This window comes from Ictidomys tridecemlineatus, chromosome 10, assembly GCF_052094955.1.
Source record: "Ictidomys tridecemlineatus isolate mIctTri1 chromosome 10, mIctTri1.hap1, whole genome shotgun sequence".
NCBI classification, from domain to species: Eukaryota; Metazoa; Chordata; class Mammalia; order Rodentia; family Sciuridae; genus Ictidomys; species Ictidomys tridecemlineatus.
The window spans coordinates 129,059,915-129,070,543 of NC_135486.1; the positions used below are offsets into that span (position 1 = coordinate 129,059,915).

Here is a 10,629-nt window from a genome sequence, read left to right on the forward strand (position 1 = left end):
GGAGGCACATCAGCTCAATCCCCAGTCAATCCCGCGAGGAACGGTTCCCTCCACAGCCCAGGGCTGCCCAGGGTGGCCTGGTGGAGGGCAGGGTGTGCACGTGGACCTGCCCCAGGGCCCTGCGGACACCAGCCCCACGCACACCCCACCCAAAGGGGCTCCAGGGGGCCCCAGGGCGGCAGCCAGTTCCTGCTCCCGAGGGTCCAGGAAGAGCGCCACCGTCCCCAATCTCTGATCTGGGGAGGCTCAGCCATCCAGAGCCGCCAGCCTCTGAGGTTCAAGGTCTCGGGAACCGGTCCTGGCCCTGGTGGTCATTCTTGTTCCAGGCAGTTGTGGCGGGTGGCCCTGGGCCCAGCCCGTCCCCTAGCTCTGGCAGCCACTGTGACCTGTGGGGTGTGCCCTGTCCCCTCCCACCCAGGGCTTCAGGCCCACCCATCGGGGGCTCAAATCCGTGAGAGTCACCGTGGAGTCTGACACCAGGTCTTCCCAGGACCTCCCTGGGCAGGGCCTGGGCTGGAAGCTGCAGATCAGATCCCCGGGATGTGTCTCTCCACTGTGGGTCGGAGGCGGAGGAGGCCGCTCGGGTCTGGGCAGGGTCTCAGGGCAGAAGCTGGGCAAGCCCGGGCTCTCCCCGCCACAGCTGGGGGTCCGGAGTCTGATTTTCTTTAGAGACAGGGTCTCGCTAAGCTGCTGAGCGCCTCGCTTTGGCTGAGGCTGGCTCTGAGCTCGAGATCCTCCTGCCTCAGCCTCCCAGGTCTCTGGGATGACAGGCGTGGGCCACGGCACCTGGTAGAATCTGCACCTTTTATCATCTCGTGCGGTGCTCGCGATGGACCCCAGGCCCCCGGAGCATGCCAGGCAAGGGACCAGCCCCGAGCCCCACCCCCAGCCAGAATCAGCACCTGAGCCAGGACTCTGGGCGACCCCTGGGCACGGTGACATCTCCTGGCCATTTGAGCAGGGCGCTCAGGCTCCAGTGCTTTGGGGGACCTGGTGACGTCATTAAGCAAGGCCAACTCAGATGCAAAAGACGGTTCCCGTCTGGAAATGCGAGCTCTGCGGGGCTGGAGCTTGCAATGTTCTGAGAGTCTGGCGCCAAAGTGAAACGGGTTTCGGGCGGGGCCTTGGGCAGGGCTGGTCCAGGGCTCCCCAGCTCCGCTGCCTGGAGGAGTCAGCAGGGCCACTCTGACCCCCTGGGCCTGGGGTTGGCCAAGTCCCCGGTGACTCCAACGTGCGGGCGGGTTGGAGACCCCAGGTCTAGACGCCCAGTTTGCAGGGGGCAGCAAACTCTATCAGTAAAAGCTCAGACCCTAGACACGGGCTTTTCTCCCGCTGCCCTTCAACCAGGTGGCACCACTCTGAGTTCAGGAGGCTGCCGGCCGGACTTGGCCGTGAGCCGTGGTCTGCAGACCCCTGGGCTCCGGGGAAGCCTGGCGGGTGCAGAGGCCCGGAGGGTGGGCCGTCCCTTCCTTCCTGGTATCCCCCTGCCCCTGCGCCACCTGGGAAACCCGAGCAGCCCTGGATTATGGAAAGCTCATGGTGACAAGGCCCCCGTCGAGTGCTGACGTGGCCTGGGTCCGCTCCAAAGGCTTCAGGTTGGGCCCCAGATCCTGCATCACCCTGGCAGGACTGCAGGGAGCTGTCCTGTGACAGGTGACGCCGAGTCTCGCCCCCCAGCCGATGAAGTCGTTGAACCTCAGAACTAGGGACTGTTTATTATGGAAGGCAAGGAGGGCTGGTGCACCTCTGTGTGTATTATTACAGACCCATTTCTTTTTAGATAAAAATGAGGCACAGAGAGGTCAAGTAATTTGCCCCAGGCCACACAGTGATAGTGTCAGGGCAGAATGGAACCCAAGTCTGCCTGACTCCAGGGCCTGCTCTCCTAATTACTTTGCCGTATGGCCACCCCATAAACTTTGTGTTGAGAACTGTCACTAATCCACCACTGTCTCCAGTCACCGCCACGCCCAAACTCAACCTTCCCAAGGACAGCAACCCATTGGCTTGGTTTGCTTGGGCAGCCATCCTGGGCTCTTCTGGTTCTTGACTGACATTTAGATGTCATTTATCCTTCCTCTACTTTGAGCTGCAGCTAGAGCTGGGGCACCTAAAGTTGTTCTGCACATCTCTCCAAGGAAGAAGGAGTCTGGTATGGCTGTGTAGGTTGCGCACTGCACGACTCTAGAGGCTCATGGATCATGTAGTCTGTGTGACCGATGTTCCTGGAGTTGTGCGGCACACCACCCGCTCAGCTGTTCATGGCTACCCTTGAGGCTGGAGGGAAGAGGCCCAGGACTGTCTGACATCAAAAAGAAAGAAGTCATCCAAAAGGGGGTCTCCCCATGGGAAAGGCCGCCATGCACCGTGGGGTCTGTGCTTACGGCTTTGGGAAACCTTTTGGGTCAGGAGCAGGCGGTAGTTGGCGCTTCCTGGGGAAGCCCCATGCAGCTTCCTGGTGGCTCTCTCTGCAGGGCCAGGTCTGGACTCTCACTCCTGATCCAGGAGGCAGCTCCCCACTCCGCGCTCCACGCCTGGCCCTTGAGTGGTCTCTCCAGCTGCCCGCAAACTGGCCCCGGGGGCCGTTCTCACGCCGGCGACACCTGCACCTGCTCCTCCAAACCCAGGCTGCCGGGAACTCCCAGCCGGTGCCCTGAGCCATTTCCGTAACCGCTGCTCCCGGCCAGTGTGTTTGCCGGGGTTTGTTTTGCTTTTCGAGCCAGGCGCTGGGCCAGGCTTTCCCTGCGTTGGCTCCTGGGTCCCTTGCCACCCCCCTGGCAGGCAGGATCTGTGGTCACCCCATTTTACAGACTGGGTCTCTGAGGTTCAGAGAGGTTGGGCCAATTACCCAAAGTCACACAGCTAGAAAGCGGCCGAGTGGGGAGGCAGACCTGCGATCTCTCAGACCTTGGGGCCCAGATTCCTCACTATCTTCCTAGAGTCGTGTCCTCTGTCCTAGGTCCCCATCTGTGGTTGGGCCTTGGGTCTGAGAAGCCAGGTGAGTGATCATCGTGTTGCCACTGGCCATGACGATGGTCGAGCGGGTGGTGACGATGGGGGTGGCAGAGATGTGGGTGATGGGGGTGACGGCGAGCGTGACAACGTGCCCAGTGTTCTCACGTGCAGGTGACACAGGCCACCTGACCAGCCACCGCTCCCTCCGCCTGCTCCAGGGCCAGCACTGCCCAGCAGGGTCGGGTCAGCCGGGTTCCTGTGCCCTAGGGCAGAGCGCGTCCCTTGCACCCGTGGGAGACACCAGGAGGGAGGCGGCCTCTCTGTCTCCTGCCGAGTCACCGTTTCCCGTCGGACTCTGAGTCGGGTTTTGCTTTTGCAAGTCCTGGGCCCTGGGCACGCACTGCCCGGCTCGTGCCAGGGTCAGGCTGGCCCAGGAGCTGAGGCCCAGCCTCCCTGGGCTCTGCAGAACCCCCAGGGCCATCAGGCAGGAGGAGGCCAGACCTCCAGGAAGTGGAGGCTGAGACTCTGAGGTCCCCAGGGGAGGCGGTGAGATGGCAGCCGCATGCACACGGGGCCTGGTGGCCCTCTTGGTTGGGGGAGACTAGACCTTCACCCACACAGTGACCCCGGGTCCCACCCGGCAGACTGATAACCTGAAACCTTACCCTTGGCCACAGGTGAACCAGAGGCTTGTCCCAGAAAGCCATGTCCCAGAGAAAGAATGTCCACCCCTCCTCCACACTCACTTCTCAGATGACACCGGGAAGCGGAGGAGGGACAGGTTGGGAGGGGGGAAAAAGTGGGCTCTGCCATCAAACCGCCTGGCTTTGGATCTCAGCCTCACCACTGGCCAGCTCTGTGTGACCTTGGGCAAGTTACTTAACCTCTCTGAGCCCCATTCGTTATCTGCAAAATGTCGCTGACTACACTACCTGTTTCTCTGGGCTGTCGCGGGGAATTCACTGAAATCGTGCCGAGGGAGAGCTCAGTTTCCCTGGGTGTAAAATGGGGATGATAAATAATGACACCTACCTGAAGCAGTTTGATGAAATAGCATGGGCGCCCGGCGTGCGGCATATACGTAAAAAACACCCGAGGCCCTGAGTTCAGTCCCCAGCATCAAATGATAATAAAAAGATCCTGCCTGTTATTGTTATTGGGACGCCCAGGGACCCCTGGGTGGAGTCTGAGGGTGCTGGGAGCAGGGGGGTGTGGCCCGGGTCTAGTCTGGGCTCCGGCACCCACCTGTCCATCATCCATTCAGCAAGTGTTCTTGGAGCGTCTCCTGGGGCTTGGGGACTTGCTGAAATTCCCAGGAAGCAGAGGGACGGCCCCGGGAGACGCTCCCTGGACATCTGCTGAAGGAATTCGTGAATTGCAAACAGAAGGTGCTCAGCATTGCAGACTGGGTGTCTCCCCTCCTCCCACCAGGCCAGGTGGGGCCCTGTGGACCCCCCCCCCCACCTCCAGTTCTGCCGTGAGCTCACGGCCCAGTGAGGCGCCCCCTGACCCCCGGTACCAGCGGGCCACAGGGCCCCGTGAGGCTCAGCCAGGCTCCTGTTCCAATGGCCCGTGCGTGGCCACCCACCAGCCTGCTGACCGAGGACCATGGCTTCTTCCCGGGACCCTGATTGCCCTGAACTCTGCAGTAAAGGTGTTCCTGGGCAGGTGGCTCCTCCACGGCCAGCCGCCGTCCTCTCTGGACTTGGGCAGTGACCAGGGTGGGGCTCCGTGGCCAGGAGCTGAGCCCCCGAGGACTGGCCCTCCCGGCCTCTGCTGTGGTCCTCCACAGGTGGGGTGGGTGGGGGACCTCAGAGGTGGCTGGGCCACCGCTCTGGCCTCTGGCCTCTCTCAGAGGGCAGGGATGGCCTGGGAGCAGCTGAAAAGAGCCCCCGGATGCGACAGTGGGTGGACTCTCTGCCCATTGGGCTTGGACCAGCAGAGTTTGAGGCCTGAGTCGGTCCCAGACTTTGGGCTCTGCGGGGACTGCAGCCAGAGATTGCAGCCAGAGGGGCCGGAGTCTGTCCTCGGCCACAGGCAGACAGAATAGAGATGTGTGCGTGCGTGTGTGCTTGCTCTCGTTGGTGTGCATGTTGCACATGGGTGTGTGCGTGTGCATGCGTGCATGGGCCTGTGTGTGCGATGGAAAAGAAGCAGCAGCACCTCCCAAATTCAGATCCTATACAGTTTGGGACAAGCGACAGGAAATCGAACTTAACTTAATCTCCGATGGCAGTTCATAGAAGAGTCTAAAATAAAAGCCCCTCCCAAATTTTGGGGACCCAAACGTCCCTCAGTGGCCTACCCAGGCAGCAGTTTAAATTAACGCACCAGTGTGGACGGCTCCGTAGAGATAGCTGGCGAGGGGTCAGTTGCAGAATGACCAGATGGGTTATGATATTTCTGTTGCCCACTGCCCACCACATTCACCACGATCAAAAGGTTTCTCATATCCCCCAGGCAAACATAGAGGACTGTACAGGTGTTGGGAAACGTCTAGAAGGAATGCCCCACATTATGAAGAGGGTGGGTCCCTTTGGGCAGCGGGGAGGGCAGGGGCTGGGAGGTTGTAGGGGAAGGGGAAGGAATCGCAGTTCAGCCCAGCACTTGGGTAGGTAGTTGGGCCCCTCGTGGTTGACAGGGCTACCGACTTGCTCAGACAGATCCTCTGGGGACTCGCTGGGAGCCACTGCCAGGGACAGATACCAACCTGGGCTGTCCTGCCCACACCCCTGGGGAAGGAGGCGAGCTGTTGCGTTTCTTGTGGGCGCAAAAAGCCCCGGCGCTGGCTCCCTAAACCGTGCGCCTGTTTCTCCCTGGGCGCTCTGCGCTCCACGCGGCGCAGGGCACGTTGCCACCACTCACTTTGTGACAGCGCATCTAAGCCATATGACATTGTCCGGACCATAAACGCAGCCCTCGGGAGTCCTCGAGAGTATAGATTGCACCGGGTCCAGACCCCAGCACCTCCCCAAAGTGGACCTTCAGAGAATTAATCCAAGTCCCCCCAGAGCTGGGCTGACAAGGTGCCACGAGGGAGGCATCTGACTGTCTGGGTTCCAATCCGCGCTCAGCAACTCGTCCCTGGACGGCGGACGCTTCTCCCCTCTCCGACCCTCAGCCCCCCCCTCTGTAACCTGGGGACACCCCGCAGGGATGCTGCGTGCGCTCTGCCTCGCGGCGCCTGGCGCGAACTGCGCGCTCTCGGGTTTCACTGTTGTCATCTCCCACGACAGTTCACCACGCCCATTCGGTGAGGGACTCTGCCACCCTCCCTGCCGCCGTCCCAGACGCACGGGCGACCCTGGCCCGAGCCAGCCTGGCCGCCCCCTCCCCTGGGTCACTTGCCATAGGTCCCCTTCTTGGTCTTTATGCACTTCCTGGGATCATTCCCCTCTGCTCAGGGGGCACGCTAGGGGCGACCTCCCCCTCCGTCCTCTCCACCACCTGCCATCAGCCGGTTCAGCCCCGGGACGGGTCCCCGCGGTGGCCGAGCGCGGCGTCGCAGACAGGCACTCAGGCGCCCTCCCGTGGGAAACTGAGGCTGGACACCGGGGCACGCGGCCGAGGTCGGGCGCTGGAAGGCGCGGCGCGGAGGGGCGCGGGGCAGCGGGCGCGGGCCCAGGTGCGCGCCCCGGGGTCCTTGTCATACCTGGTTCCGGCGGCGACTCAGATGTACGCTGGTGGCAGCAACTGCGGCGGGCGGCGAGCGGCCGAGTGGCGGTGGCGGTGGCGCTAGGACACAGCGACCGAGCGCGGCCAGACGGAGGCGGGCGGAGGAGGCGGGGAAGCCCCGGGAGCGTCCGCGGGCGGAGCCTGCCTGTTGCCACCAGTCCCGCCACCTGCAGGATCCTGGCTCCTCTGGCCACCTCCCTCGCCCCTCAGCAAGCTCCAGTCTGGCACCTTGAATTGTCCCCACCTGCCGCGTCCAAGCGCCCCCGACACCCCGACGCGCACACACTCCCCATTCTAGCAATGTCCCAGGTATGTCCACGTAGAGCCTTCTCTGTGCGCCCCGCAGAACCCTCCCCTGCACACCCCATGCCCCACATATGAACTCTCCGTTTGCCCCCGCGTGCACCTCTCACTTCTCTGAAAACACACCTGTACAACCGAACCCCCATCACATGGCATCCCTGCAGGTACCGAGGGTGCTCTGGACACGCTGGGGATGTAGGGAGGCCCGAGCCGTTGATCTCCCTAGAATGTTCCTGCACCCCACTGGGACCTCCGAATTTGCTCACCTTGGCTCTCCCAGTGACCTCCTTCCCTCCCTTCAGCCAATGCCAAGGTCACTCTCAGATGAAGGTCATGTCCTAGGGGCTGGACTTGGGCATTAGAAAGTCAACAGCTCACATGGAGGTTTGAGCCTCTATTCTCCCCCCTCCCCCCACTGAGCCCACTACACCTGGGGGCTGTCCTCAGGCGAAAGCCAGAGGGCCCTGTGCTATGGTGGAATGTGGTTTGTCCCTTCTGAAACCCCAGCTGAAATTTAATCTTCTCAAGATGTTAAGAGGCGGGACAGGGTGATTAACAGCTCTGCCTTATGAATGGGTCAATCCACTTATGCCAACAGCGGCTCAGCGGGTCATGTCCAGCGGGTCTGCTCTGAAAGCCAGTTTGGCTGGATCTCTGCGGAGCTCCCCAGCGCCCTGTCCCTCCCCACATAATGCCCAGTACTACGCTGGGCATCTGCAGATGCACCCCCTTGACCTTGGGCTGGAAGTGGGAGTCAAACTAAACTTATTTTCTTTAGGGTTTACCCTGGCTGTGGTACTGTGCTATTAGAAACAGGAAATGGAGGGAGACACGTCAGTTCCTCTGATCTTGGCTTCCTTCCCTTCCTCCTGCTTTCTCTCCCATCAAGTCAAGATTCTAAGCAGGGTCCTTCCGGTCCTTCCTTTTGGAGGGCTCCACCCTTCATTCCCTGAGTGGATCTCCATGGATGGTCCTAATGCAGGAGTTCTCAGGAATCCCTTTGTCCTTTGAAGACCCCCGGGGGGGGGGTGAGTTTTTGCTTCTGCAGGTGGTCTCTGTTCATACTTTTCCTATAAGAAACTGATGCTGATTTCCAAGCTATTTCCAGATTCATCACACTATGACAATAATAAACCCATTACATATTGAGATAAATAAAATACTGCTACAAAAAAATGTTTTCCAGAAATAAAAATAACAAAATAGCATAAAGAAGGGCATGTTTAGTATTTTTTTTTTTTAAATCTCTTTAATTTCCAGCTGGATGGTAGTCTGAATTCATGGGTTTGGTCGGCTGCAACATGTGGCTTAGTTAGAGTTCACGGTGGTCTGAATGTGGTTTGTCTGAAACTCAGATTGACGTGGAACTCCTACTGTGTGGGATTAAGAGGATGCCTCCCACCCTCTTAGTCTGACTATGGTGTTGAGAAGGAGGGCCTCTGGGAGGTGATCAGATAAAGTCTAGATAAAGTCATCAGGGTGGAGTCCCATGATTGAATCCTGGTGGCTTTTAAGAAAAGCAGAACACACACACACACACATACACACACACACACACACACACACACACACACACACACACACATGCACACACACTGGATTCCAGTCTCTGGCTATGTGATGGCCTGTATCACCTTCTGAATCTGCCAGCAAGACGGCAGATGCAGCTTCTCTGCCCTGGCGCAGAACTGTGAGCCCAAATCAACCTCTTTTCTTGATAAGTTACCCAGTCTGTGCCACAGTGTCATAGCCACAGAAAACACACTAGCACACCCACCATGGCTCTTACACTTTCAGTGCAAATATTCTTTTTGTGAAAAAGGTCAATAATTATCTTGGTATTATAATGAAAATAATTTGGACCTCATGTTCCTCTTGAAGAGGTCTTTGGGACCTCCCAGGAATCTGTGGGTCACTGATGTTGCCTTGACCTATACAGATGTGAACCTATGAAATCACGGATATTTGACTATGATTTGCCTATGAAAATGGCCATTTCAAATGGTTCAACTCAATATTTGTTATTTGGGGGAATTTTTCCTTCTGGATCACACTGTTTTCTTGGCTGGTTCTGTTGATGGACATCGTCAGAATGAGTTCCCCGTGGGACCGTGTCACCGTCCTATCCTTTTCTTGCAGCATGATTTCCAAAGTGGAGGGTGGTTAGAATTTTGGGGTGACCGGGAACTCCAGACTGGCTGACGTCAGGCTGGGAAATTTTAACGGGTTGATTTTAAGCAACTGTGAACAAAGAGGGTTGTGTTCTGGTCGACAGCCTGGCTTACTGAAGGGCAGACCTGCTTTTCCCCTGTTTTGATAGGGACCCTAATCTGAAGGCATCAGAGTCTCCACATGGACTTAAGCCAGGTGTTTGAACTATGAACCATTTGGCCAAATTTTTTTTTTAAAACACAGTTTTTTTTTTTTCCCTAGATGAAGATATATGGGCTGGATTATGGCAAAATCAGGTGAATTCATGTGAGGATGGGTTCATGACTAGTTCTGCGGGTAGGAATCTTTAAGTGCCCCCTCCCCCCCAAAAAAAAACTGTTCAAAGCCAACCTCAGCAAAAGCAAGGCACTAGGCAACTCAGTGAGACCCTGTCTCTAAATAAAAATACAAAATGGGGCTGGGGGTGTGGCTCAGTATAATTATTTAATAATAATTATTAAAATAATTATTTATTTAAATCCTATTGTAGAAGAACAGCCCTCATGCTTTCTTTAATTAGTGTAATTCTAGGATATTGATAGAGATATTTTTTTTTTTTTTTGGTTGGGGGATGGTACCATGGACTGAACTCAGGAGCACTCGATCACTGAGCCACACCCCCAGCTCTATTTTGTATTTTTATTTAGAGACAGGGTCTCACTGAGTTGCTTAGCCCCTCTCTGTTGCTGAGGCTGGCTTTGAACTTGCGATCTTCCTGCCTCAGCCTCCTGAGCCCCTGGGATTACACTTCTAATGTATATTTTGATCTTGGGGTGTTGATCTCATTCTTCACCACCATTTCAGGGTTGGAGCCCAGAACTAGCAACCAGCATGCGGTATTCTTATTGGGAAGGTGGTTTGTTTGGCTCGGGGAGGGGGGGGGCATGACCCAAGTCAAGGTCATCCATGAAGGTCATCCATGGCCAGTGAAACTCTATAAGAAGACTTTTTCTTTCAGATCTCAGGAAGTCTTGCTGGCTTGGGAGTCTTGTGCAGATGTGGAGCGACAGCTGGGAACAGGCGACATAAGAGTGGATCTTACCCAGAGAGGCAAACTCGGTCCTGGCATTGTCACCGGACCCACCTAAGGGCACATCTTAAGTCAGCTCTACCCCTCGGTCATCTGGGCGCAGGGGCTGTAAGTCTCCTTTTGCTGAAGCCACTGTGGGATTTCTGTTGCTTGCAACCAAAAGACGCCTGGCTGATTCTGGTGAAAATTTCATCCAAATTGCAAAAGAAGGAAGTCAGCAGGGACAGCTAATGCATCCTTTCACAGCAACCTGATAGACTGGAATGTCCAGCCCCAAATTAAGAAGATAAACGAGGATGACAACAAGCACAAATGTAAAGCCTCGCAGTCCGGGCTCCAGCCAGCACCATGGAGTACAGAAGGGGAAACTCCAGCTTGGGAGTTCCAGAGCCTCTCAGAGATGCAGTGCCACCTGCAGGTCTGGAGGCCCCACGCACGGCATCTCACGCTTGTTT

The 10,629-nt window shown here is 57.3% G+C and overlaps 1 protein-coding gene across 3 annotated transcripts in view; it reads right to left on the minus strand.

Annotated features, from left to right (window-relative positions):
- The window catches only part of Scnn1b (sodium channel epithelial 1 subunit beta), a 45,209-nt gene extending 37,811 nt beyond the window's left edge, over positions 1-7,398 (minus strand). The window contains exon 1 of one of the 3 annotated variants that reach the window (XM_078024213.1): positions 7,200-7,398. The gene's annotated coding sequence lies outside the window, so the exon portion shown is untranslated. Of the gene's footprint in view, positions 1-6,607; positions 6,808-7,059; positions 7,081-7,199 lie in introns of those variants that run through there. The other 2 variants (XM_078024214.1, XM_005323746.5) reach the window with 2 other exon arrangements.
- Positions 7,399-10,629: the final 3,231 nt, after the last annotated feature.